The sequence below is a fragment of the Tiliqua scincoides genome, chromosome 2, assembly GCF_035046505.1.
Source record: "Tiliqua scincoides isolate rTilSci1 chromosome 2, rTilSci1.hap2, whole genome shotgun sequence".
NCBI classification, from domain to species: domain Eukaryota; kingdom Metazoa; phylum Chordata; class Lepidosauria; order Squamata; family Scincidae; genus Tiliqua; species Tiliqua scincoides.
The window spans coordinates 242,612,298-242,637,788 of record NC_089822.1 but is presented as its reverse complement, the minus strand read 5'-3'; the positions used below and the strand labels follow the sequence as shown (position 1 = coordinate 242,637,788).

The 25,491-nt window shown below is 45.7% G+C and overlaps 1 long non-coding RNA gene and 1 pseudogene across 5 annotated transcripts in view; both read left to right on the top strand.

Annotated features, from left to right (window-relative positions):
• The window catches only part of LOC136640139 (uncharacterized), a 63,037-nt gene that overhangs the window by 24,051 nt on the left and 13,495 nt on the right, over positions 1-25,491 (top strand). For 3 of the 5 annotated variants that reach the window (XR_010793768.1, XR_010793769.1, XR_010793767.1), the window contains exons 4-5: positions 1,261-1,322; positions 15,107-15,198. This is a non-coding gene — a long non-coding RNA (uncharacterized lncRNA). The remainder of the gene's footprint in view (positions 1-1,260; positions 1,323-15,106; positions 15,199-25,491) is intronic. The other 2 variants (XR_010793771.1, XR_010793770.1) reach the window with 2 other exon arrangements.
• Positions 1,613-1,734, top strand: LOC136643500 (5S ribosomal RNA; annotated as a pseudogene).

The following is a 25,491-nucleotide window of genomic DNA, read 5'->3' as shown; positions in this document are numbered from 1 at the left end:
TCGGTCTGTGGAACTCCTTGCCACAGGATGTGGTGCTGGCGTCTAGCCTAGACGCCTTTAAAAGGGGATTGGACAAGTTTCTGGAGGAAAAATCCATTGTGGGGTACAAGCCATGATGTGTATGCGCAACCTCCTGATTTTAGAAATGGGTTAAGTCAGAATGCCAGATGTAGGGGAGGGCACCATGATGAGGTCTCTTGTTATCTGGTGTGCTCCCTGGGGCATTTGGTGGGCCGCTGTGAGATACAGGAAGCTGGACTAGATGGGCTTATGGCCTGATCCAGTGGGGCTGTTCTTTTGTTCTTATGTTCTTAAAAAGCAGGTGTGTTTTTCCCACAAAGATATTTGATTTCTATTCTCAATTTCTCTGGAAGCGTAGCAGTATTCTTTACCCTCGCTTGTAATTTTTATACTATAGCTACTTCAACTTAGGAGACAGTAGATTAGAAGTTTGGTTTGATGAAATATTAGCTTTTCTCAGAGTACCTTTGAGCCTCAGAGACTCCTTCACGAGACGAAGCAGCAGTCAATTTCAAATCACCATTGCTTTTCCTATCCTGCTTCTCTGCTTTCCCCTTAACAGACTATAAAGAGTCAAAGGAATTCAAGCTGCTTAGTGGGCTTAGGGAGTGGGACAGATGGACAGCAATCCCCATGATGTTTCTGATCTTGGAATGTCTTGTTCAAATTCGCAGCCTCAAAGACAAATTACTAAGCCGTGTCTGTGTTTGGTAGACTTTACACGGCTGAGGGTTTCTCCGCAAAGGGAGCTGTAAATCAATTTGTTTCATGCAAACTCATGTTCTTTTGCTATTTAGCTTCTAAGAATATCTGAAATGCTTCATTCCACACTGTCAGCCCCATCTACTGTTAACTACAGCTAAAATATGAGCAAATAAGCATGCTACTGACTACATGCAACCGCCAAGATCCTGACAGACATGGCCCAATCCTATCTCTTTGCCCCACTGGCATAACTAGCTTTACAGTGGCCACAAAACATCTTTCACCGATGTGTGTGCACTGCAGGTTTGTCAACAAAGAGGCCAGAGCAGCCTCCAATGAGCCTATAAGTTCACGGAAGGAGTTGGAGGGAGGTGGGAGGAGGTTGCATGGGGCAGAGGGGTTGAATGGGGGAGGCGTGGGTGGAATGGGGCAGTGACAGGGCGTGGAGGAGGATGGATCAGACGTGGAAGGGGGCAAGATTGGTGGCACACACTGAATTCTGAGCCTCTACCCAAGCCTGATCTGCCTTCCCAGGTCAACACGGACTTGCACCAGTGATCAAGCTGTTCTGACCATTGTTCTGCTGTTTCCCACATGTAAGTGTTTGCCAATTCCCATTTCTATATCATGCTTATCTATTCAGTCCTGAGAATACATAACCCAATAAGTGTAAATTTCAGGGGTATTCCACACAGGAACTATGAATATTTGGAACTGAAGATATTAATGGCAGCCCCTATAGTACTAGAAATTGGGCTAATGTTCCAGGATATGCCACCATAGTTCTCATAGTGGATCTTCTTCACAGTGGGTCTTCCATAGTTGAGCTTAGCGATAGCTCGGGAGAACCCTTAAAATCTGGGCCTCTGGAATACAGTTCTGTTCATGCTGCAGCAATGCTGTTACCCTGCACATGCCCAATCTCGTTTGATCTTGGAAGCTAAGCAGGGTCAGGCCTGGTTAGTACTTGGATGGGAGACCGCCTGGGAATACTGAGTGCTGTAGGCTTATACCATAGTCTTTCGAGACTGAAGGTTGCCAACCAATGGCTTTTCAACCAGTGGTCTTGCCATACTGTGAAGTGCCACTGAGTGTATGACGCTGCACTACAGCATAATCTTAATGCTTCCTTTGGCTCAATTATCACAGATTTGCCAAGTCTGATATCTGAAACAAAAAGCAGCGCAGTGGGACACTCTTGAGGCACGCATTTTGACCAGTGCATGAGTATGATTTTGAAACTGTTGTACGTATTTGAGAAGCAGAATATAGAATGTCGTAGCAGTGACACATCAGCTTTGGACAACGTTTATTTTAGATGTAGATGAATTTGGATTCATAGAGGCGGTTTCTGAGACCACAGATTTACTGTGTGCTACATTCATTGTCTGTAAGTTGCCTACACGTGCCTTCCCAAATGTCGTTGTGCAAATGTAGCAAATAAAAGATTAACAAAAAAAAATGAGGGCCAAACCCAATTATCAGTCATGAAAATATTGGGATGAAAATGGGGGGCAGAGGAGTGGAAAATATCCCCCAACTTCAAAGTGTTCTGCTCTCTGCTCACCTGCTGCCATTCTTTCTCCTCTATTTTTCTGTGTGAAGACTCCAACCAGAGATCAGGTATCGAATAGAAAGGTGAGACAGAATATAATGTAGAACATTAAGATGAACTTGACAGCACCACACAGCAAATGTAAAAAATCATCTAGCAGTGCAATCCTAGTGCTGCGCTGAGCTGGCACAGCCACCCCACACCAGAGCGCTGCAAAGTGTTTGTGGCTAATCAAGAAGCGGGAGATGTTGGTGAAAAGCTGCTACGGGTAAGGTGGCACCAGACAGCGCAGAGCTGTGAAAGGGTGGTGGGAGGGTGTTTTGGAGGGGGAGCGTTTCTGGGTGGGGGAGGACAGAATGGAGGAGGATTGGTCCCACAATTGGCTATGATGGCATATGCTGCATCCTAACCCCCTTTCCCTGTGGCACAGCCCTAATATATCCCCTTACCCCAAGTAAATCCCCAGCCACCCCAATGGGGCTTCTCAGATCTGCACCAGCTGATGCAAAACTGGGAAGCCCCAGACCTTCGGCTGCCTCCTGAGCTGCGATGGACGCCGCGCGGGCCCTGTGGCCTGGCTGAATGAGCACAGCTCATGATTAGGTAGCCTATTACATAGCGGTGTGCAGAGAAATGGCGTTGCCTGTGTGCCTGCACATGGCAGTGCAGGGTCTTTTTCCCTCTAGGTACTGCAAAGGAAAGCAATGAAACTTCTGCCGTTGTGGAAGGGTGAACGGAACATGCCCCCGCATTGCTGTGCTGCAGCAGTTTCATTGCCAACTCATTGCAAAAAGAGGGTATAATGTCGTTTTTGAAGCAATGACAGGTCATGCTCCCATCCATCTGCCCTGTGCATACCTTGCCCCTCTTCTCAGGCCTCTTGAAGCATCCTTCATTCCCCCAGGGGGACATTTGTCCAATCCACAATGTTGTGAAGTCAGCTAGTGTTTTGGCTGGACCCGGATATACTCAGAAGTAAGCCCCACTGACTTCAAAGGGACTGACTACCCGGAAGTGCTATAGGATTGCAGCCATAATGTGAGAGATCCATAAACAGAGTCTTCTGCATTGAATAGCAGCTACTATTCCAATAGGGTCTCAGCAATATGGAGAAAGAGGTTTTACCCTTTTCCAGCTTGTGCCATATTCCTTCCTGAAGACAACCATCTGCCCTCCCCCCCTCCAAAATTACTCTTTGCTAGGGGGAAAATATACAGGCACTATATGTGTCAGTTCAGTTTTGCTGCTTGTTATTGTTGTACCGTTCCTGAATTTGCATTGTTGTGTGTTGTTGTTCTGTTTTTTCCTTTGCTTATTTTTGTTTTGTTGATTTCTTTTTTTTTAAACATCTGTCCTAAAGAGTTTAACGAGATAAAACATTTCTTAAAAAAAAAAAATAGATCTGAATATTTTGCCCAAAGAACAAGGTGTTTTTTTGGGTGGTGGTTTTCATTTTGAAAATGGAGCAAAGGAAAAAAATTATACCACTTGTAAATGGTATAAAATTTTACCATGGTAAAAAATTATACCATCCTCTTCCATTGGTAGGTCTGTCATTCCAGTTCATATTACCTGCTCCCCATAGCTGCTCTTCAGTTTAAAAAAAGTACCTATATACAGATCTCCTGCATAACTAATAGTTTGGCCCTGAACTGTTTAATATACCTGTTGGCAACCTTCAGTCTCGAAAGACTATGGTATCGCACTCTGAATGGTGGTTCTGGAGCAGCGTCTAGTGTGGCTGAAAAGGCCGATTTGGGAGTGACAATCCCTTCCACACTGGGAGCAAGTGTAGTGTGTCCCTGGCCTGTCTCCCTGGCTATGGGCCTTCCTTCTTTGCCTCTTTGCCTCAGACTGTTGGCCAAGTGTCTCTTCAAACTGGGAAAGGCCATGCTGCACAGCCTGCCTCCCAGCGGGCTGCTCAGAGGCCAGGGTTTCCCACTTGTTGAGGTCCACTCCTAAGGCCTTCAGATCCCTCTTGCAGATGTCCTTGTATCGCAGCTGTGGTCTACCTGTAGGGCGCTTTCCCTGCACAAGTTCTCCATAGAGGAGATCCTTTGGGATCCGGCCATCATTCATTCTCACGACATGACCGAGCCAACGCAGGCATCTCTGTTTCAGCAGTGCATACATGCTAGGGATTCCAGCTCGTTCCAGGACTGTGTTGTTTGGAACTTTGTCCTGCCAGGTGATGCCGAGGATGCATTGGAGGCAGCACATGTGGAAAGCGTTCAGTTTCCTCTCCTGTTGTGAGCGAAGAGTCCATGACTCGCTGCAGTACAGAAGTGTACTCAGGACGCAAGCTCTGTAGACTTGGATCTTGGTATGTTCCATCAGCTTCTTGTTGGACCAGACTCTCTTTGTGAGTCTGGAAAACGTGGTAGCTGATTTACCAATGCGCTTGTTTAGCTCGGTATCGAGAGAAAGAGTGTCGGAGATCATTGAGCCAAGGTACACAAAGTCATGGACAACCTCCAGTTCATGCGCAGAGATTGTAATGCAGGGAGGTGAGTCCACATCCTGAACCATGACCTGTGTTTTCTTCAGGCTGATTGTCAGTCCAAAATCTTGGCAGGCCTTGCTAAAACGATCCATAAGCTGCTGGAGATCTTTGGCAGAGTGGGTAGTGACAGCTGCATCGTCGGCAAAGAGGAAGTCACGCAGACATTTCAGCTGGACTTTGGACTTTGCTCTCAGTCTGGAGAGGTTGAAGAGCTTTCCATCTGATCTGGTCCGGAGATAGATGCCTTCTGGTTGGCAACCTTCAGTCTTGAAAGACTATGGTATAAGCCTACAGCACCCGGTATTCCCAGGCGGTCTCCCATCCAAGTACTAACCATGCCTGACCCTGCTTAGCTTCCAAGATCAGACAAGATTGGGCATGTGCACATGCCTTCTGTTGCAGTTCCAAAGGCATGCTTCAGCAGGACAGCGAAGAAAATCCCAAACAAGGTTGCCGCAAGAACACAGCCCTTCTTCACTCCGCTTCGGATGTCAAAGGGGTCTGATGTGGAGCCATCGAAGACAACAGTGCCCTTCATGTCCTTGTGGAAAGATCTGATGATGCTGAGGAGCCTGGGTGGACATCCGATCTTGGGGAGAATCTTGAAGAGGCCGTCTCTGCTGACCAGGTCGAAAGCCTTTGTGAGATCTATGAAGGCTATAAAGAGTGGCTGTCGTTGTTACCTGCATTTCTCCTGCAGTTGTCTAAGGGAGAATACCTTATCAGTGGTGGACCTGTTGGCTTGGAAGCCACACTGCGATTCTGGATAGACGCTCTCTGCAAGTACCTGGAGCCTCTTTAGTGCAACTCGGGCAAACAGCTTTCCTACAACGCTAAGGAGAGCGATGCCGCGGTAGTTGTTGCAGTCACCCCTGTCACCTTTGTTCTTGTACAGCGTGATGATGTTTGCATCCCTCATGTCTTGAGGTACTCCACCTTCTCTCCAGCAAAGACAGAGGATTTCATGCAGCTCAGTGACGATGATCTCTTTGCAGCACTTTAGGACTTCAGCAGGGATGCTGTCTTTTCCAGGTGTACAAGGCCTGTCCCAGTCCTTTTCCAGCATACAAGGCCTGTCCCAGTGAGCGCAACCTGCAGGTCCTCCGAGCTGCTTGCAGCAAAGTCCAACAGACTGCCAGGAGATGTGCTAACGATTACTGGCTCCAGCTCTGTTCCCAGATACAGATAGCAGCTGACACGGGCAACATCAAGGGGATGTATAATGGTATCAAGCAGGCCCTAGGTCCAACACAGAAGAAAATTGCCCCTCTGAAGTCTGCCGCAGGCGAGGTCATCCAGGATCGGGCGCAGCAGATGGAACGCTGGGTGCAGCACTACTCTGAGCTATATTCCAGAGAAAATGTAGTCACCGAAGAAGCACTGAACAACATTGGGTGCCTGGCTGTGCTGGAAGAGCTTGACAGTGAACCAACCCTAGAAGAACTTCACGTGGCCCTGGACTCCCTTGCCTTTGTTTAATATACATATCATTGTCAATCTACCATCTCTGTGTTTTGCTTTTTATGTAGCTGAGTTAAAGATGGGGTTAAATTTAAGCAAGCAGAGCTTCTCTTTCAATTGAACAAGCCATTTGGCCCCACCAAGTGGTCACAGTGTAGATTGCAACTGGGACCAAGACAAATCAAAGGAATAATATAGCACAGGACAGAGGAGACAAAGAGGATACTTGCTAAATGATGTATTTAATTTAACACTGTTGTGAAAATCCCCACTTCTCCCATTTAAAAAAAACAAAAACATTTGTATTTTAGTTTGGATCTTTCTGCAACCTCACAGGCTTCTGTGATTTCTCAGCATTGCAAACAGGCTGCTGAGTCATTCAAAGACAGTAGCCATGTCTGTTCTACTTTGTTGTTTATTGTTCAAGCATCTTCTTCTTTGCCTCTGGTAAACAGAGCTCATTGACTAAGCCTGCATAGGCAATTCAGGACTCAGGTGATCATGACACACCTGCCCAATCCTACAGGTGAAACTTGGTTATACAAAGCCCACAGGTTATAAAAAGTGGAGTTACACCCTGCCCCCCCTTTAACACACTTGTCAAGGTCAGAAGCATTTGATGCTTTTTCACAAGGTTTTGCCCACCCATCCTGCTGAAGAATGGGTGTAAGAGCCAAGACCCTTGCAGAGCATAAGGGAGGTTCTATCCTATTCTATTTCCTGCTTGCATTTTAACATCCTTGCTATTCTTTCCTTCTCACTTTTTTCACCTTTGGCTGGGTTATCAGTGCCTTGTTTTTTATTGTTGCATTTTCCCCTCCATTGCTTTGATATTTGGTAGCCAATTAAGAGATTTCTTTAGTTTTACTTGCCTGGTCTCAGTTCCCCTGGAAGGAAGTGGTTTGTTATATTTCCCAGACTGCCCAAGTTCCACTATTGTTTGATTTGAAGACATCTACACCAATTTAGGGACTCTCCAGTAATCTGGGGGAGGCAACTCCATTTAGCTCTTAAATCTTATACTAGAGCAGTGGTTCTCAAACTTTTTAGAGGCCCTAGCAATTTTCAACCCTTTTTGTCTCACAGAACACTGACAAGGCACTAAAAATTGTCAGGGCACACTATCAGTTTTTGGATCATTGCCAAGGCACACCATGCTGTTGGTAGGGGCCTCACACCCCCCCAATGGCCCTGCTAATAAATGACCCTCCACCAAAGGCCCACAGCATGCCTGGGGGACTATTTGCAGCACACCAGTGTGCCCTGTGTGTGCAGCACACACAGTGTGCACAGTGATTGAAAATAGCTGCCCTAGAGGCTGCTGCCTGATTTATAAATGCCAAGGGGTATGGCTATAATGGTGATGGGGCAGCAGTGCTCCCCCTCGCAAGTAGCAGCTTGTTTAACCCTTGGTGCATATAGCCTAATCTCGGTTTCACAAACTGACATAAAATGGAAGGAAGGGCAAGGGAAAGAAAAAACCTATACAGCTGAAGCTTAATTGAGCATCAGTAGTCAGAGGAGAATGTCTATAAGGGAGAAAATATTTATCAGCATTGAATACACTCTGATGTGCTTTGGATATTGATTCCTCAGTTTTAAATACTGTGCAGGGTTTTCCCCCCATTTTTTGGTCTATACCAGTGTTTCTCAAACTGTGGGTCAGGACGCACCACGTGGATCGTGAGCCTGTTTCAGGTGGGTCCCCATTCATTTCAATATTTTATTTTTAATGTATTAGACTTGAGGCTACCATTGTATGTGACTGCATTTGGGGATTGTGACAGACCTGTACTTTTAACAAGTTACTGTGTATATGCTTTTAACAATGACAGTAAATGGGACTTATTCCTGGGAAAGTGTGGATAGGATTGCAGCCTAAGATTGTTAAACATTTTCCTGCTTGATGATGTCACTTCCAGTCATGACATCATTTCCAGTGGGTCCTGACAGATTATCATTCTAAAAAGTGGGTCCCAGCACTAAATTTGTGAGAATGGCTGTTTTATACAATAAATAACTGGAACCATGTTTGTTTGGCAGATTAACAATTTTGTTATGACATTGACTCACTGGATTTGGTGTATATCCAGTCATCTGCTCCATCTAGTCCTTTCATATTAGAATCCCATCTGCGTCGTTGGGATGTTGTGGGACAATTGGATAGTTCCTGAGGTTCTTCATAGTGGAATTTAGTTTCTACCATCTGCCTAAACTTTTCCTTGGCTTAATTGGAGCCAGGACTCAAGGATCAGCTCTGAACTTTGTTTCCAGCAGCAGGTTTTAGTCCTGCAATGGACGGGAGAGAAGAAGCTGTCTCTGAACATGTGTAGAGTGCTTTCCAGCTTTCACAAGCTTTTTTCACTTAAAAGCAGCTGGCAGATTGGTACTTGTGCAAACCAGGCATGAGGTATGCAATTTACAAATCAAACAAAGAAAAGAAAACCCCAATGCACTTAAGAACATAAGAGCCCTGCTGGATCAGGTCCAGGGGTCCAGCTTCCTGTATCTCACAGTGGCCAACCAGATGTCTCAGGGAGTACAAAAGACAGATGCTTTGCATCTTGCTGCCACTCTCTTGCATCTGGCATTCTATTTACCCTCACACACACACACACACACACACACACACACACACACAATGAAAACACCAGACTGGCTTGGGTTTAACTTGGACCATTTTATTAAGCACAAGTGACCAATTTTTAAAACATGAAACCTACTGAGCACACTGTCCTCCTCTCGCCAGTCTGGGACAGGTGAAAAAACCGCTGTCCATGGTCTATTCAGATGACAGAAAAAAAATTCCTAGACGGCCCTCATGATGAACCACCAGCTAACTTCAGACTGTACATGCCCATTATGGCTTGTAACCTGTGATGGAGGTGGATCCAAAAACATTGATCTAAGCAGGTCATTTCCAGAGAAATGTTTTCTGCTAGAGTTTGCTGTGTGAAAATTAATTCAAAAAGGCACCACTGCCTTCAGTTCAGAGTTCCCAGTCACAGTTGGCACCATTGGGGGGGGGAGGGGGGGGAGAACAAAGCAAACAAACACTCTCCCCACACAAGTAGCTTGCCTTCCTGCTACTCCTTGAAGGAAAGGCACTTCTGACATGTATAAAGCTGTTGTCTGCTGAGTAAGACCATTTGTCTATTTAGGGCAGGGGTGCCCAAACCCTGGCCCGGGGGCCACTTGCGGCCCTCGGGGACTACCAATGCCTTCCTTGGGGAGCCCCCAGACTCCAATGAGACTCTGGCCCTCCAGAGACTTGCTGGTGGAACCCATGCTTGCCCGACGCGAGTGCTCTCAGCATGAGGGTGACTGTTCAACCTCTTGCCTGAGCTGTGGGACGAGGGCTCCCTCCACTACTTGCTGTTTCACATTTGTGATGCAGCAGTGGCAGTGAAGGAAAGACCGGCCTTGATTTGCGCAAGGCCTTTTATAGGCCTTGAGCTATTGCAAGACCTTCACTCATTCATAGAAGTTCCATTTCTAATATAGTAATTTATGTAAATTTATTCAAATTTGAAATTTAAATTAATTCTTTTTTCCCCAGCCCCCAACACAGTGTCAGAGAGATGATGTGGCCCTCCTGCCAAAAAGTTTGGACGCCCCTAATTTAGGGCAATACTTTAGTATCTATTCTATACTGACTGGCAACAGCTCTCCAGGGTTTTAGACAGGAGTGTTTCCCAGTCCAACTTGGAAATGCCAAGAACTGAACCCGGGACCTTCTGCGTGCAATGTATGTGCTTGACCACCAAGCTGCAGCCCCATTTCCTGGATCCCTTCAGATTCTGCTTAGGATGGGACTGTTGTAAGATGCGCTGTTTTTCTTTCAGAAATCTGATGTATGGGATGAAAGTCAGCCCCTCCCCAAGGTCTCTAAGAGGAATTTTATCAAGGGGTACAAAGTTTCTTTTGGGCCCCTTCCCAAAGGTGGGAAGGGCAAAACCGGGGGCGGGGGTGAGAGTAGTGACAGCTGGAATAGTCTTTGGAGTCCAGTTTTACTTGACTTCCCGATGCAGAGCCCAGGTCTATCTGCCCACATGGCACCAGCAGCTTGGTACAGTCATATGGAAAACCGAGCACATTCCTAAGTCTCTCTAAAATCTTAGAATTATCAACACTGTTTGAGATTCAAAAGGGAACACGACAAGGATGTCCATTGTCGCCACTTCTATTTATACTTACCTTAGAAGTGTTATGTAGAGATATTAGACAAGATGAAAGACTACATGGTGCAAAGATTAAAAATGAATGTTTTAAATTAAGAGCATTTGCAGATGATATGGTTTTGATTTTAGAAAAACCTTTAAAAGACATAGAGTTGTTGATGGTTAAGTTGAAGAAGTTTGAATCATTAGCAGGATTTAAGATAAATAAACAGAAAACTAAAATTTTATCTAAAAATATGAACGAACAAGACCAATCGAAGTTGATGAATAAGACTGGGTTCAAAGTGGAGAAGAAGATTAAGTATTTAGGTATTATTTTGACAAACACGAATTGTATGTTATTTCAAAATAATTATGTTAAAGTTTGGGGTGAAATCAAAAAAGATTTTGCAAGATGGGAAAGGCTGAAATTATCTTTTTTGGGAAGAATATCTGTAACTAAAATGAATGTACTACCAAAAATGCTTTTTCTTTTTCAGAATATACCAATATTACTTTCTGATAAACCTTTTAAAGAGTGGGGCTTAGTTTCAATGAATTGGCTGCATTATAATATTATCTGTTTTGTTACAGATAATAAGACAGCAGCTTGGTACAGTCATATGGAAAACCAAGCACATTCCTAAGTCTCTCTAAAATCTTTTAAATGTAGAAAATCATTGCACAAAAATTAGCATTCTTGTATTTTGACTCACACTAGAATGGAAGGCGTCCTGTGCATACCAAAACTTGCTTCTGCAGCAGCTGTGGTCCCGCAGCTGTGTCCCTGAGCTCCTATACGCTCCTTCTGGTAAGCGGATCCACAAGCAAAGAGCTACTGTAGCAGGCCAGTTTCCTCTCCGATTTGATATTGTGTTAAGGAGTGTCGTCTGCATTCCTCCAGCCGCCCAGAGGGAGGGAACCAGGGGTAGGAGGGATCCCCCACCTACCCTTGTCCAGTCCCTCAGTTCAGCCCTTAGTGCAGGCAGACAGGAGAGGAGGGGGAGACGCTGCTTTGTGCCCCCCATCTCCACGGTGCTGCTGTAGCATCCCCACCTAGACACCTTTCCCCTTCCTGACACCCCCTCCAGCTGGGTGACTCTTCTCATGGGAGAGGAGCCACCTGGAGGGAGGGAGCCAGCCAAGAGGCCCATCTCTCTCTCCCACCCGCCCACCCTCCTGCCACCCAAGCCATGGTCCAACCCATGCCTGCTGGTGCAAGTGGATAGCAGCCCCCAGGGAGGCATCCAGCAGGGCATGCAGGGTTCTGCACTCTTCGCCCCTTTGGGCACTTCCAGTCCCTGAAATGATGGCATGTGGTCTCGGCTCCAGACACACAGGGAGACCCAGATAGGGTGCTTCACTGCTCCAGAGAGCTGATCACAGGAAGGCCCACCTGCCTACAGAAACTGTGCAATGCCTTGAAAAGCCACCCCCCACAGACCCTGACAGCCTAGGGCAGAGAGGGAGAGAGTCTGTCAGCCAACCCCTGTGTCCAGCACCTCTGGCTGTCCAACCCCCTTTGAAAAACACCTAGGCCATCAGAAGCCATCACCCCCACCTCCTGTGGCAAGGAGCCAATCAGACCAATCAGAGCAAGGCAAGGCAAGGCAAGGACCAATCAGAGTCAGGCAACCCCTGTCCAGACTTCCCATTCAGCAACCTGTCTGTCCAATCCAGTTTAAAAGGCATCTAGGCCACTGGATTGAACCCAGGGGTTTTTGCATTCAGAACAAATGAACTACTTCTGAACTATCCCCACCCCTCCAAGTGAAGGTGCCTAAGTAGGCTGAATTCATAGGCAGGAATGTCATCAGTCTTACTAGACCCAGGGAGCGACCTGCCCAATGGACACAGGACCAGGTCCTGGAAAGGCATCGGTGGGACAGGGCGCAAGCTGTCAGCCCATTCAGCAGAGTGCACCAGCGTATGTTGGAGCAGCAAGGCATGGCAAATGTCTTCAGGAGCCTTTCTGTCTCCCAGAAGTGGGGGCTTAGGACTCAGAAGGTGACCAGGCTGGGTGGGCTGAACCAGGAAGGGGACTATAAGGAGAGGGACAGGACTAAGAAATGGTTGGAGACCAGCTGGATGGGAGGTGCCAGAGCCCTGTAAGGCTGGAGAAGGCTAACGTGGCAAAGGCCTCCCCAGCCATCTGTATATTTCTGTGCACCTGTGCTATCCATATTTTTTTTTCTTTCTGTTGCCACTACTACTTCCAGTTCTGGGAAGATGGGGCATCAAGCCAAGAGTAGCAAAATGTGCTGGATGCATATATGCCACTTTTGTGTTTGTGGATGTGAATGTGTAAAAATGCAAGTGGCTTTGCTAGATCGTAACTGGTATCTTTGTCAGCTATCTGGAATCGATTTGTCTGCGATGATCCCAGCTCCACAAAAACAAGAATGCTGCAAATCAGGAGTCGCAAAAAATATTCCATGGATTCAGAAGCAGCCGATGCCAGTAGCCTGACCATAAGGCATAAGAATGAAGGCATGAGACCTGATAATGCTGATAAAGCCCAAGCCGTTGAAAACTCTCTCTACGATTAGTAACAACACAATCAAAATGTTGACAGCTGTTTTTGCTGGCACGGACCTGAAAGTAGTTTGACCTTCCAGGCAAGTCTCGAATGGCCAGTCAGTTAATTAGCTTCTCCCTTGTGTACCCTTTGTTATGTACCTGTAAGGAAAATTCAGCCTAAAAATAGACACTGCTAATTCAAGCGAATGTAGCAGCTCATATGAAATGTGATCAGCTGGCACCCTGCTGATTGCTTCCACATTATTCGGGAGCATGAGGAGTGATGCAGCGGCGGGGGGGGGGGAGAGTCCTAATAGAATTGGACAAAAATAAAATCAGAATTTTTCTCAAACCTGTCTTAAATGCATATTTAAAAAGTGGGGTGAGGAAGAAATAGACCACAGTGCCTTGGTGGACCACTTGCCTATTTGCAGGGAGTCACTAGGTACCTGCTAGGATTTTGAGATTCTTGGTAAACATTTCTTTACTCAGCGTGTACTTAATCTGTGGAACTCCTTGCCACAGGATGTGATGATGGCATTTGGTTTACATGCCTTTAAAAGGGGATTGAGCTGTCTGTGACAGATCAGGAGAGAGATCTTGGGGTGGTGGTGGACAGGTCAATGAAAGTGTCAACCCAGTATGCGGCGGCAGTGATGAAGGCCAATTCTTTGCTTGGCATCATTAGAAAAGGTATTGAGAACAAAACAGATAATATTATAATGCAGCCAATTCATTGAAACGAAGCAACTCATGGTCTGGATGGTGCCTAGATGGGAGATCAGTTAGGAACCCATCTTCTTTAGCTCTACCATGGAAGAAAGATGGGTTTCAAACGTAATTAATAGAGGTCAAGCAGCGCTAGAAGCAGCATTAGTTGAAAACTGCAGTAAACCAAGTCTGATTAAGCTATGGCAGGTATATGGTTTGTGTCAGTCGAATTTCAACTGGAAAAGCCCTTATGCAGTCAAGAAGGATAGTTGGGCTGGATGCGCTCCTTAAGTTTCCATTTCTCACCAGTTTACAGCAGCTATCACAATGTAATCATGTATCACCACGATGCCTGAATCTCCCCAATTTTGCCACCCCCATGGATGAGGCAGGAGGATGGGGGGAGAAGGAAGAGAGGAATCCCCACCCTACTTCCCTTTTCAGAGCTCTGTGTGCATTCTCTCAGTCATTTGGCTTCTCTTTGAAATGAACAGGGGCAGTACCTGCTGGGGAGGGCACATGCTACATCTGATCTTTTTAAACGGAAGCCACGTGAAGGAGAGAAGATGCACATTTTGCTCTGGCAAGTGTAGGGAAAGGAAGGCCGTGGGCTCCCAATTGCTTCTATCTGCCCTGCTTGGTGCTTCATAAGCACCAGCTATGTGGGGAGAAGCTAGAGCCTTGCCAGCTTTTGTTTCCCCTCCTCACAGTAGCACTGGATGCTAGAGAAGGTGGGCTGGAGAGGGCAGTGGACAGTGGGGCTGGGAGCTCGTCCATTCACCACCCTTCCAAAGCTGCCACTCCAGGCAAATGCTTTAAGTCATTTCATGGCAAAGGCGGCCTTGAGATGATCTAATCTGCATTCTAATGTGTTGTTCCTGCCTGCCAATGTGCAACAGAACTATTAATAGCTGTTCCTGCTACTAAGAATGGAAAACCAATTCAGGCACATAAAGAGTAGGAGGAACATCTCTTTTCTGGCCCTACCTGATTTATTATTTTAATGGTGGCTCCAGAAAGCAAGAAGAGGAATGGGAGACAAAATGGCCTCAGAATTAAAGGATAGCACAGGGATCTAATTGATGGAGATGAAAAGCCATTAACTGCATCTAGTGTTGTTGGAAGAGGTCATTGTGGGTGATGGGTCAAGTGTCTACTAATCGTTCATTGGCTGTCACTTGAATATGGGTTCTCTATCAGGCAATTTCTAGATCAAAGAAACTGAATTCATGATCCATGTAGTACTTCAATCTCCCCTAAAAAAAGTGGAATGGGGGGGGAATCTATGGAGAATATTTACAGCTTCCTCTCTGCTTTCACATGTTCACTGTTACTTTTTTTCCCCCACATTCTCAAGGATCTCCATCAAGACCTCTGATCCAGCCAAATAACTAGAGCATGAAAATTTGGTTTGGGCTTGAATTTTATCCGTGACATTGACTCTGCCTCTTTCTCTCTCTTCTCCTCCAGGGTAAAATCCCTGCTATAAAGGAAAAGTCACTGTTAATAATTTGGATGAGAGCCCTCCTTCGAGCTTGAACACTCCCATCAGACCAGGCAAGGTACATTTTTTTATGAGAGAGAGAGAGAGAGAGAAGATTTGCTGTTTGTACTTCAGAAGCTGTCTTGTGTTAACCCCATCAGAACCTCAACAACATCAGGGATGGACGTTTCCTGTGTATATGGGAGTTGATTTTGCTTTCTGACAATCAAGTGTGAACAGCTGCTTGCCCATAGCTTACTTTGTCACCCTGGGAGAAGCAGGTCACTGCTCTGTTCTCTGCCACACATTTTGAGCACAATGCCTTATCGCTAAGACACTGTTCTGAAAATGTGTGGCAGACAATAAAGCTGTGACCTGCTTCTCCCAGGGGCTGAAGATGCATAAGAAACAGCACAGCACCACACAAGATTATGGTCTTACAGGACAGAAGAATTCAATCAAGTGTTTAAAGCCTTGCAAAAGAGAAGTGTCTTCAAAGCCTGCTTAGAAACAGGAAAGATGGAATCATGGTAGAGGATTCCACAGTTGTGGGGCCACCACTAACAAAGCAGTGTTCCTGATACCTGCCAATACAACTTGAAATAATGATAGAACAAAGAACAGAGTTTTTCTGTCCCAAGACTCACACATAACAGCTTTTGAATTTTTGAATGCCTCAGCCACGTAAGTGTGGGGGCAATGTGGAATATTTTTTTCATGGAAGATAGGGTTCATTTAAATGTTCTCCCAGATAGCCAAGCACCATTCATGAAAAAAGCTGTCCATGCAGGACTTGAGTAATGTTTAAAGGGCCCCTATTTCACTCTGAGAACCGCAGGAAAGGAGTAGAGCTTCTAGCTGTACTGTATATGGTACTTGGCAGGTGTGCTGGCAGCGTGGAGTCCAGCGCTTCACAAAACAATTCCACAGAAACTGGAATTCTCCATCAAATCCACCTGATTTTGGAGAATCACAGCTCAGGAATTCCAGGTCCAGTCCAGTCTGCTGGAGTCTGTTCCAGCTGTCCCAGAAAGACAAACAGGATGGTAAGCTGTCATGTGAAAGAAGGAATAAAGCAAGGATTCAGGGAAGGGACATGAAACAAGAATTAGATCCACATCTTGGAAATTTGAACTTCTGACAAAAAGCATACCTGGATGTTTTTTTCAGATGGACTGCTAAGTAAATAGTCCCAGCAGCCAACTGCTGAACATTGTTCTGAGACAGAGCAGCTGGCTGGGAAAATACATGCATTTCTCTATCCCAACCAGGGGCATAGTTGAGGGGAAGATTTCTCTTACAGCAGTGGCAATGGAGTCATCAGCAGTGGCACCCCAGTGCTGCCTTTGAAACTTTTTTCAGAGGACCTTAGAAGAGAAGGTTGAGAAGAGGCGTCAGGCTCACCAGGCGACAAACTGAGAAATTTGCCTGGGGCATAAGTGAAGGTTCCGGCCCTCTTTTGCAAGGCTTGCCTGAGAGACTGTATGTTGCTCATGTTTCAATAAGGTGACCATTTTACTCAGGAATTTCACATAAGGCCTACTGAACATTTGGCTCTGGAGATATGTCTTGTTCCTGCACTTCACAAATTACCACTGTTCCCAGATTACTCTGGTTTAATACTATGTTTGATGCTATTTTTTTCCTATCAAGCCTGCTGGCTTCTAAGATAGATTACTGAACATTTCTTGATGTTTCCCTGCATTCTTTTTCTCGAAAACGCCTGACAAAATGGATCCCTCAACAGCTCCTGATGACTAGCGGCACAATCCTGAGCTGCGCACTCTGGGCAGCTGCCAGCAGCTTCTTGGGAGAAGGGGACATTCGTCTCTTCCCCCTGGGTAAATGGAGTAGCCCCGCAATGGGGCTACTCGATTCACCGCCAACCAAAAGGTTGGCGGTGAATCAAGAGTGTTTGTGTGGAGTGGTGAGCCCAACGTGGAGGCTGTGGATCTGGTGGAGCAAAGCTCCTTCAGTCCCACCTCCCTCCCCCCAACATGCCTCCTCCCCACCCTCTCCCCGCCTCCCTGTAACACCTCCTCTCTGCCCTCTCCCTGCCCTTCACCTCTCCTCCCCTTCCCCGGATGCTTCCTCCTCACCTCCCCCTTACCCCCACTTACCTCTCTACTGCTCGGCGGTCCCCAAGACCGCCAAGTGGCAGAGCTCCAGTGGCTGCCTGGCAGTAGGGCCTGCAAACATGCCTCACAGCATGTTTGCAACAGTGCACAGCGGTGGTAAGCTGGCGTGCACTGTTCTGGATTCTGTTCATTCCATAGGTGAACAGCTTAGAGCTAAGGCTGTTACTCTACACCAGGGGTGCCCAAACCCCGGCACGGGGGCCACTTGCGGCCCTCAGGGGCTCTCAATCAGGCCCTCGGGGAGCCCCCAGTCTCCAATGAGTCTCTGGCTCTCCAGAGATTTGTTAGAGCCCATGCTGGCTCGACGCAACTGCTGTCAGCAAGAGGACGACTGTTTGACTTCTCACCTGAGCTATGGGACAAGGGCTCCCTCCACTACTTGCTGTTTCACATCTGTGATGCAGCAGTGGCAGCGAAGGAAAGGCTGGCCTTGCTTTGTGCAAGGCCTTTTATAGGCCTTGAGCTACTGCAACACCTTCATTCATTCATATAAGTTCCATCTCTGATATATTCATCTATTTAAATTTATTCAAATTTTAAATTTTAAATTAATTCTTTTTTTCCTGGCCCCCGACACAGTGTCAGAGAGATGATGTGGCCCTCCTGCCAAAATGTTTGGACACCCCTGCTCTACACAAATCGGTTAGGTAGTAAAATACCATCAGTATTTTACTGTATTTTACAGTAAAATACCATCAGTACCATCCCAAGTATATCACCTTGGGATATACTTTTGAGTAAATGTGCAGTGTGACAGCCTTCCTAAGGCTTAAGCTAAACCTGTGTTTCTGTCTTTTGAACCAGTTGCCTCTCATTCTGTCCTCAGTGGCATATGGAGTAAACAGTTGGTGCCTCTTTTTTTTCTGATGTCCCAGTGCTTGAATATATTGCAAATGCTATATTTTTGAGGGGGGAAAAAAATCCCACTTTTCATTCACGTCTCCTGCTGAGGTACCAGCGGGATGCTCTTCTTTTTGTTGGAATGAGCAGCCATATGCCTGCACGGCAATGGAGGGTGCCAATAATGGAAACTAAAGCATGGCTTATGGTAGAGATTTCATAGCCAGCTGACCTATTTCAGGGTTCAGTTCACTGTTGTTTATCGTTCTGTTTCAGTCCCTTAACACTTCCTTCAAAGCCACTTTTGGAGCATAATCACTGAATATTGTTGAGTTCATTTGTGGCCCACTCCAGCAGCTCAACCAGGCAGATTATTCTTCAGATATGACAATGATCCAGTTGGTTGGTTGGCAACCTTCAGTCTCGAAAGACTATGGTATAAGCCTACAGCACCCGGTATTCCCAGGCGGTCTCCCATCCAAGTACTAACCAGGCCTGACCCTGCTTAGCTTCCAAGATCAGACCAGATCCAGCATGTGCAGGGTAACAGATCCAGTTTGAGAACAACAAAAAGTTTTATTTATCCGCCACTGAACACAACATTCCAAGTCAGTAACTCTTTTCTCAGGGTTTGTCTCAGAAGAATTCTTCCCACACAGACTCCGAGGCTTCCAGTAGCATCTTTGGCTTCAGGGACACACACCCTACTCCCAGGTGTTGCCTCTTTTTTCTGTTACACTGTGTCAAATGTCACAATCAACAATGGTATTAATGGTTTCCCTCTAAAAAGTGTGAACAAATCCATTGAGGAAATAGTGAACAGTTGTTATTAGTCAAGATACATTGTTCTTCTGCATCAATTATCATTTATATATTTTCAATATATGGAAAGCACTTTGCCCAAATAGAAAGCTCTATACAAATGTTAAGTGTATTTGTGTATATTGAGAACCAATCCTATCCAATTTTCCAGCACTGATACAGCCTTGCCACTGGGCATAAACTGCATTCTGTGGTCGGGAGCAATCATGGAGGCCTCCTCAAGGTCAGGGAATGTTTATTCCCTTACCTTGGTGTTGCAATTCGGCTGCATCAGCACTGTAAAGTTAGTTAGGATTGGACTGAGAGTGTATTAATGACAATTATAATATTTGTATACCACTTTCCTACAAGTATGTTCAATAAGTAATATTATTAGGCAGAGTGAATCTGTGACTGAGGTGCAATTCTGCAGTTCATGTACACAGTGTATTGCTTAGGGTACAATCCTAACTGAGCCTTGGGACAGTGCAAGTCTGTTGTGCCAGCTCGGGAGGGTTGCAATAAAGCATGTTTGCATCTCCCAGCTTGCATCTCAGCTGGGCCAGCGCACAGAGGTGCACTGGCCTGAGGATGCTGCATCCAGCCTCCACCGTGCCAATGGAAGGTAAGTTCACACTGACTGAGCCTGGCTGGTGTAGAATTCGGGGGGGGGGCATGGGAAAGACAAGGAGGAGGCATTTCAGGGTGGGGGAGGGCGGGCAAGGAGCAGGAGATGGGGCCAGGACCTGGCAATTATGCTGGATCCTAGCCCCATTCCCAGGCAGCGCAGAATGGCTCCAGGCTGCTCTGTTCTGCACCATCTCTTTAGGTGGCGCAGATCTGAGTAGACCCATTGGGACTGTTGCAGCTCTCCCCAAGGTAAGGGGGATTTTTTTTTCCCCTTGCCTGGGGCCAAGTCTCAGTCAGCCCAAAACTTGCACTGGATACAGCGCAGGCCCACTGGCCTGTCTGTTCCAGCACAAGTTAGGATTGCGCGGTTAGATATGCAAGAAGAATTGGAATGTTCAGGCTTATATTGCACATGAGGTCTGCCCTTGCATCACTGAAGAAGGGCTTGACAGTGGCATTGCCTCTGATTCGTCTCATGTTCAATATACCTTTATTATATGAAGATATGTGCCTGTGCTTTTGCTGACTTAGGGCCCAATCCTATCCAACTTTCCTTGGGGAAAGGGAACAAATGCTCCCTTTACCTGGAGGAGGCCTCCATGATTGCACCCTCCCTACAGGATGCAGCGCATGCCCCATTGGCATGGCTGCACTGGTGTCGGAAAATTGGATAGGATTGGGCTCTAAGAACTCTCCGCTTGGGTGCGATGCAGCCCATATGCACAATTGTGTGTACACGCATGCACTTGCCTACACACACACACAGATTTCTCATATGCAAACAGGTCCACTACTACTACACCACACTGAACTTGTACAGGCAGATGAACGAAATGCTAACAACCAGAAAAATTGAGTAGGGGGATGATTTTGGATGGCCAGGTTGACCAAGCGCATGTATGCACACCTGTTGGCAGCCTTCAGTTTTGAAAGACTATGGTATTGAACTCTGAATGGTGGTTCTGGAACAGTGTCTAGTGTGGCTGAAAAGGCCGATTCAGGAGTGACAATCCCTTCCACACTGGGAGCAAGTGCAGTCTGTCCCTGGTCTGTCTCCCTGGCTATGGGCCTTCCTTCTTTGCCTCTTAGCCTCAATCTGTTGGCCAAGTGTCTCTTCAAACTGGGAAAGGCCATGCTGCACAGTCTGTCTCCAAGCAGGACGCTCAGAGGCCGAGGGTTCCCATCTGTTGAGGTCCAATCCTAAGGCCTTCAGATCCCTCTTGCAGACAAACACTGACTTAAAGAATACGCCACCTGCTCTTGCGTTTCAAGAGAATTCAGGGAAGAGAAAGCAGCTTGCCCAAGCCCTATACGTTTTGTCATTTTCATAGATCCCTCCTAAGAACCACACTGATTGGTAAAGGAAGAAAAGGAAGCACCAACTGACAACAGTCATTCAGCGGCTATGTGCCTCATTTCAGCTCAGAGCTGTCAATCACATTGTCCCTTGCCTCCTGCCTCTAACTGTTCGGAAATCACATTTCATATATGAAAGAAAAGGCTCCAGGCAGTAGAAAGACAAAAAAAAAAAAAGGAATGCCAAATGAAGTGGACAACTATCCAAATTGGTTCGGATGACTTTGCTTCAGTTTGGAGTGTTTCGGAGGGACCTTGTTTTGTGAAAGGCTCTGTCTGAAGCAGCTCCGAATCTGGGTGATTCGTTTCAGAGTGCAATTCCCTTTCAAATGAAAGCACGCAAAATGAATGAATGCGCTGTAGCCTGTTGAAGTGTAGTCCATGAACTTTTATGCTGTAATAAACATGTTTGTCTTTATGGTACCATGAGCTGCTTTGCTTCTTTTTCCTCTTGCACATGCATGCATTGATCCTTAGCATAACCACCCCAAAAGGAATTCTGATGCTATGACTCCTTTCTTATAGAATTGTTTCAACCTGTTATGCACCTTTGCTTTTTGAAGTTTTGTCTTTGCACTCATAGAAGTTGCTCTTTCAGAGAGTTACCACCTTCAGGCCTAGATCGACTGGTGCATATTGCTGTATTTACCATAACCTACTTCCTTAGTTCAAATGGATGGATAAACGGAGGGACAAGTTTCTGCCTATGCAAAGAACTGAGCTCCCAGGCCAGCACCCTTAAGTACAGAGCCTTGCATTACATGGAGCTAAAGACGTTTAGATACAACAGAACCAAGAGGCAAATCCCTGTTGTACGATGCACATTAAATGCTGCCTTGGAACCAGCTAAGATGTTGTGTAATTGCTGTTGAAGATACACAAGATTAGGCAAAATGCCCTCATCTCCAGTGTGACTCAGTGCTATGGAAATAAACCTAATGGAGATATCCTGACTTTCATTCTTTGGGGGGGGGGAGTCTTCCCATCCCAGAGGGCTTCGGGAGTGTGTCATTATGCAAATTACACAGATTTGCTCGAGCAAGAGAGGATTTCCCACTCGTTTTTCCCTACCAGGCATGAAGACCATTTAATGTCACCAGCAGGGACGCCTCTTTCATTTCCCCCCCTTGAATCCTCTAGTACCTGTTAACATTGGGGATCTTTCCCTGATCTAGCTTCTCAGTTGAAACTGGCCTGAATCATAAATACCTGGCTTGAATGTGAACTGGGAATTATACACTGTACACACAGCATCTTCTTTCATTATGATTAAGGAGAGGTTCTAAAAGACAAGAGCTTCACTTTTGTTGGAGTACAGATGCAGTCCAGTTCAAGGCATGATGCCTGCAAGCCAATGATGGATGTAAAAATAGGTCTTGCTGTCAGCCTGGCTTTCTCTTATTTGTATTCCAAGGATCATCGCTTTGGCAGGCACAGGAAGCTCTTCCTGTTTGCATTTTATTTTGCCTGCGGAAAATTTACAGTTCAAATAACTTCGCCATGCTTCATCAGACTAATCGGATGACAAATTGCTTGAGCTACATAGAAGAGACCTCAGACAAGAGAGAATTGTAGCGGGATCAAAATTAAGATGCTCTGTTTCCAACCGAAATGGTCAAAAGATTATGTTATATTGCTGTATATCTTCATTTCAGGTTATGGTAAGATATTCCTAATAACGTTCTGGGAAGTTCTGCGAGATGTTGTAGGGAAAAATTAGTCAAGTTGTGGGCACTGTAACAAGGAATGGAATTGTCTCGTTTGGGCAAAACGATGTACAGTAGAAGGATGTTCTGAACCAAAAGAAAAGAATTCTGCATTCTGTTGATGCTCCAATGTCCATAATACATCCTCTAGCGGCAGACCAGGGACTAATTGTGCTCATCTTGTTTTCAAAATTTGAACTGATAGGTGATTTTTCAAGATTAGCAGTGACCCAATCTGTGAAAATGGACAGAATTATAATAACTGGAGCCCTTCTTGCTGTACTGCCTGTCCTTGCTTTGAGTGGCACGTCACCAAGACACCTCAATTTTGCAACCCAGGCTGAATGTTGAAAAATACTCGCGCCATGGATCATGCTTTCAGCATTCTGAGATTTAAAAAGTTTCACTCTACTTTATCAATGTATCTCCATTTCCTGAGAGTTTGAAAAACACAAATTCAGTTATTGGTTTGTTGCTTTATGTTACAGACAGAACTGGGGCTCCATCTTCTGGATGGCTCTTTAGACAATAAGAGAGAAAAACCATAGCCAGGCTCAGAGCACCTTCGTCTTCATTCCAAAACAAATGATTGTTGGCTTGAATATTCATTAAATGCATGCCCCTGATTACAGCGGCAACTTTAAATAATTTAATTATGCGCTTCCATTTTGGAAACACTGATAAGAGCTACAGTCAAACCACTTGATTGCTTAAATCATGTCTTAAGGGAGTTGCTTTCGGAGGGCTATATTTTCTGTGTCGTAGTGCAAGAAATTCTCAAATATTCAACACTGTGCTGCAGAACGTTGGTTCCGGGTACCCTGCTGGATTCTGAAATAAAACGTTTTGCCTGTATTGAAATTCCAAAGTGATTTTTAGACTTGTAAACAGCGAAATACAGCAAGAATGGCTTGTGGTTCGTATTAAAAAAGGTAGTTAGGTTTTTTTTACAATAGCACTACTGGATCACCTTTCCTTTTTCCCTGGAAATGTTCTTTAAAAGTGCCCTTTGACTTGTCTGTAAACCGCCTTGTGAACTTTTTGTTGAAAAGCAGTATATAAATACTGTTAATAATAACTGCAGCCTGAAGGGAAGGGATAAGGTCTGATGTTCCCCTTGCTGCTGGATCTGCTCCCTACTGCTTTGTCCCTATCCTGGTTCTTGTCCTCTCCCTGCCAGAAACAACCCCATTCCTCCTACCCTATTCTCTCCTACCACCAACTCACCAGCACCAATGGGGCTGCAAAGGCAGCAAAGCAAGGGATTTATTTCACTTGTATTTTATTCTTCTCAGGAACTCAAAGGTGTATTTAAGCCTCAGCTCTGTGAGGTAGGTCAGACTGGAAGAACATTACTTGCCCAAGGACATCCAGTTTGCTTCTTGACTGATCAGAGTATTGAATGTCAGTGCCTCCCATCTGAACCTGGTAGCCTAGCCTGTACTACATTGTACTGGTACCAGACACTGCAGGGCTGGACACTGCAGAGTTAGGTATGATTGGTTGTGATGCAGCTTACAGAATTGTCAAAGGAAGAATTCTGGATATTGAACAACAAGAGCTGTTTAGTGCCACCAGAACCACATGTTCTCCACTCCATCTTCATATTCCAGTCAGTTTTGGGAAACCGGCCTCCTTCTTTTACCACCTGGTGTGCCCACAGGCCCGGAGAGCTTTCACACTGGCAAGGTGTAACGCTCTTCCATCAGCCTTGTTAACGGGCAGGTTCAGCTGTATCCCCTACTTAGAGAGGAAATGCAAGTGTGGTAGGGATTGCGTTGAGACTTTAATGCATACCTTTTTTTACTGCCCGCTACATGTTGTGTCACGCAAGAAATTTCTAGGTCCATTGCTAGCTAGGATGCAGGGCTGGGAGGATTCAACCATGCTTCAGTCTCTCCTTTCCACTCCTGATCCTGAGATTCTGGATAATGTTGCTTCCTTTTTATCGGGGGTAATAGCCAGGCAGAGCCCTGGGACTCTGGGCAGTGACTGATGTTTATGCTTATGTTGTGTTGTCTTTGTACATTCCTGTTCTGTTCTGTTCTTTCTCTGTATTTTATGCCAATAAAGGTCTTACTGAACTGAACTGAACTGGTACCAGAAACTTTAGCCACCATACCATCAATAGTTTTCCAATGGCAGCACAGTATGAATGCCCTAAAAATGGGCAAACATTAATAGGGTAATGCAACCTGCTCATTACATTCATACCTCATTAGCACATTTTGTTCCACTGAATAAGGAGCCCTGTGATACGTGTTTCCCACAATCCCTATGGCATTCCTTTTTCAGAGCAGACTACTGCCTCATCAATGCAAAGCGTGACATTAGGAGCGATCCCTACGGAAGACACAGACTGACATGACCTGTCATTTATATCGTGTTGTTAAGTCAGTCACCCCCTCCACTGGGAATGTGCTGTATCTCCAGAAGCATGCTATCACATTATAGATGACATTCATGCCTGGGATGCTATTGGGTATTAAAGCTGAAAGGACAACTTGAAAGGGGATGGGCTCCTAATCTTGCCTTCACTCTTGAGAAGTTATAGGCTAAAAGGGAACTTGTCTTTAATGTCAGTGCACTCAGTAGGAAGAATACCAAGAATTTCAATCAGATGAAAAAGTCTGTGGCTCATGTTTGCTACATAGTCGTCAACCATGAAAAGGGCACCTGACTGTTTAACCCTGGTGTCAGAGGTTAGAATGGTTAAGTGATCAGCAGTCAAAATTGAAACAAAGTTCTGCTGTCAGTGAGGTTAAAAATTAGGCCAGATTTTAAGTAGTGACAAATGTGATGGCTCTGCTGAACTCTAGGATATGTAGACCTTGAGATTAAATCCTATCCTTGAAATTCACCGGTGTATCTATTGCCACGTATGCCAGTACAATGACAGCC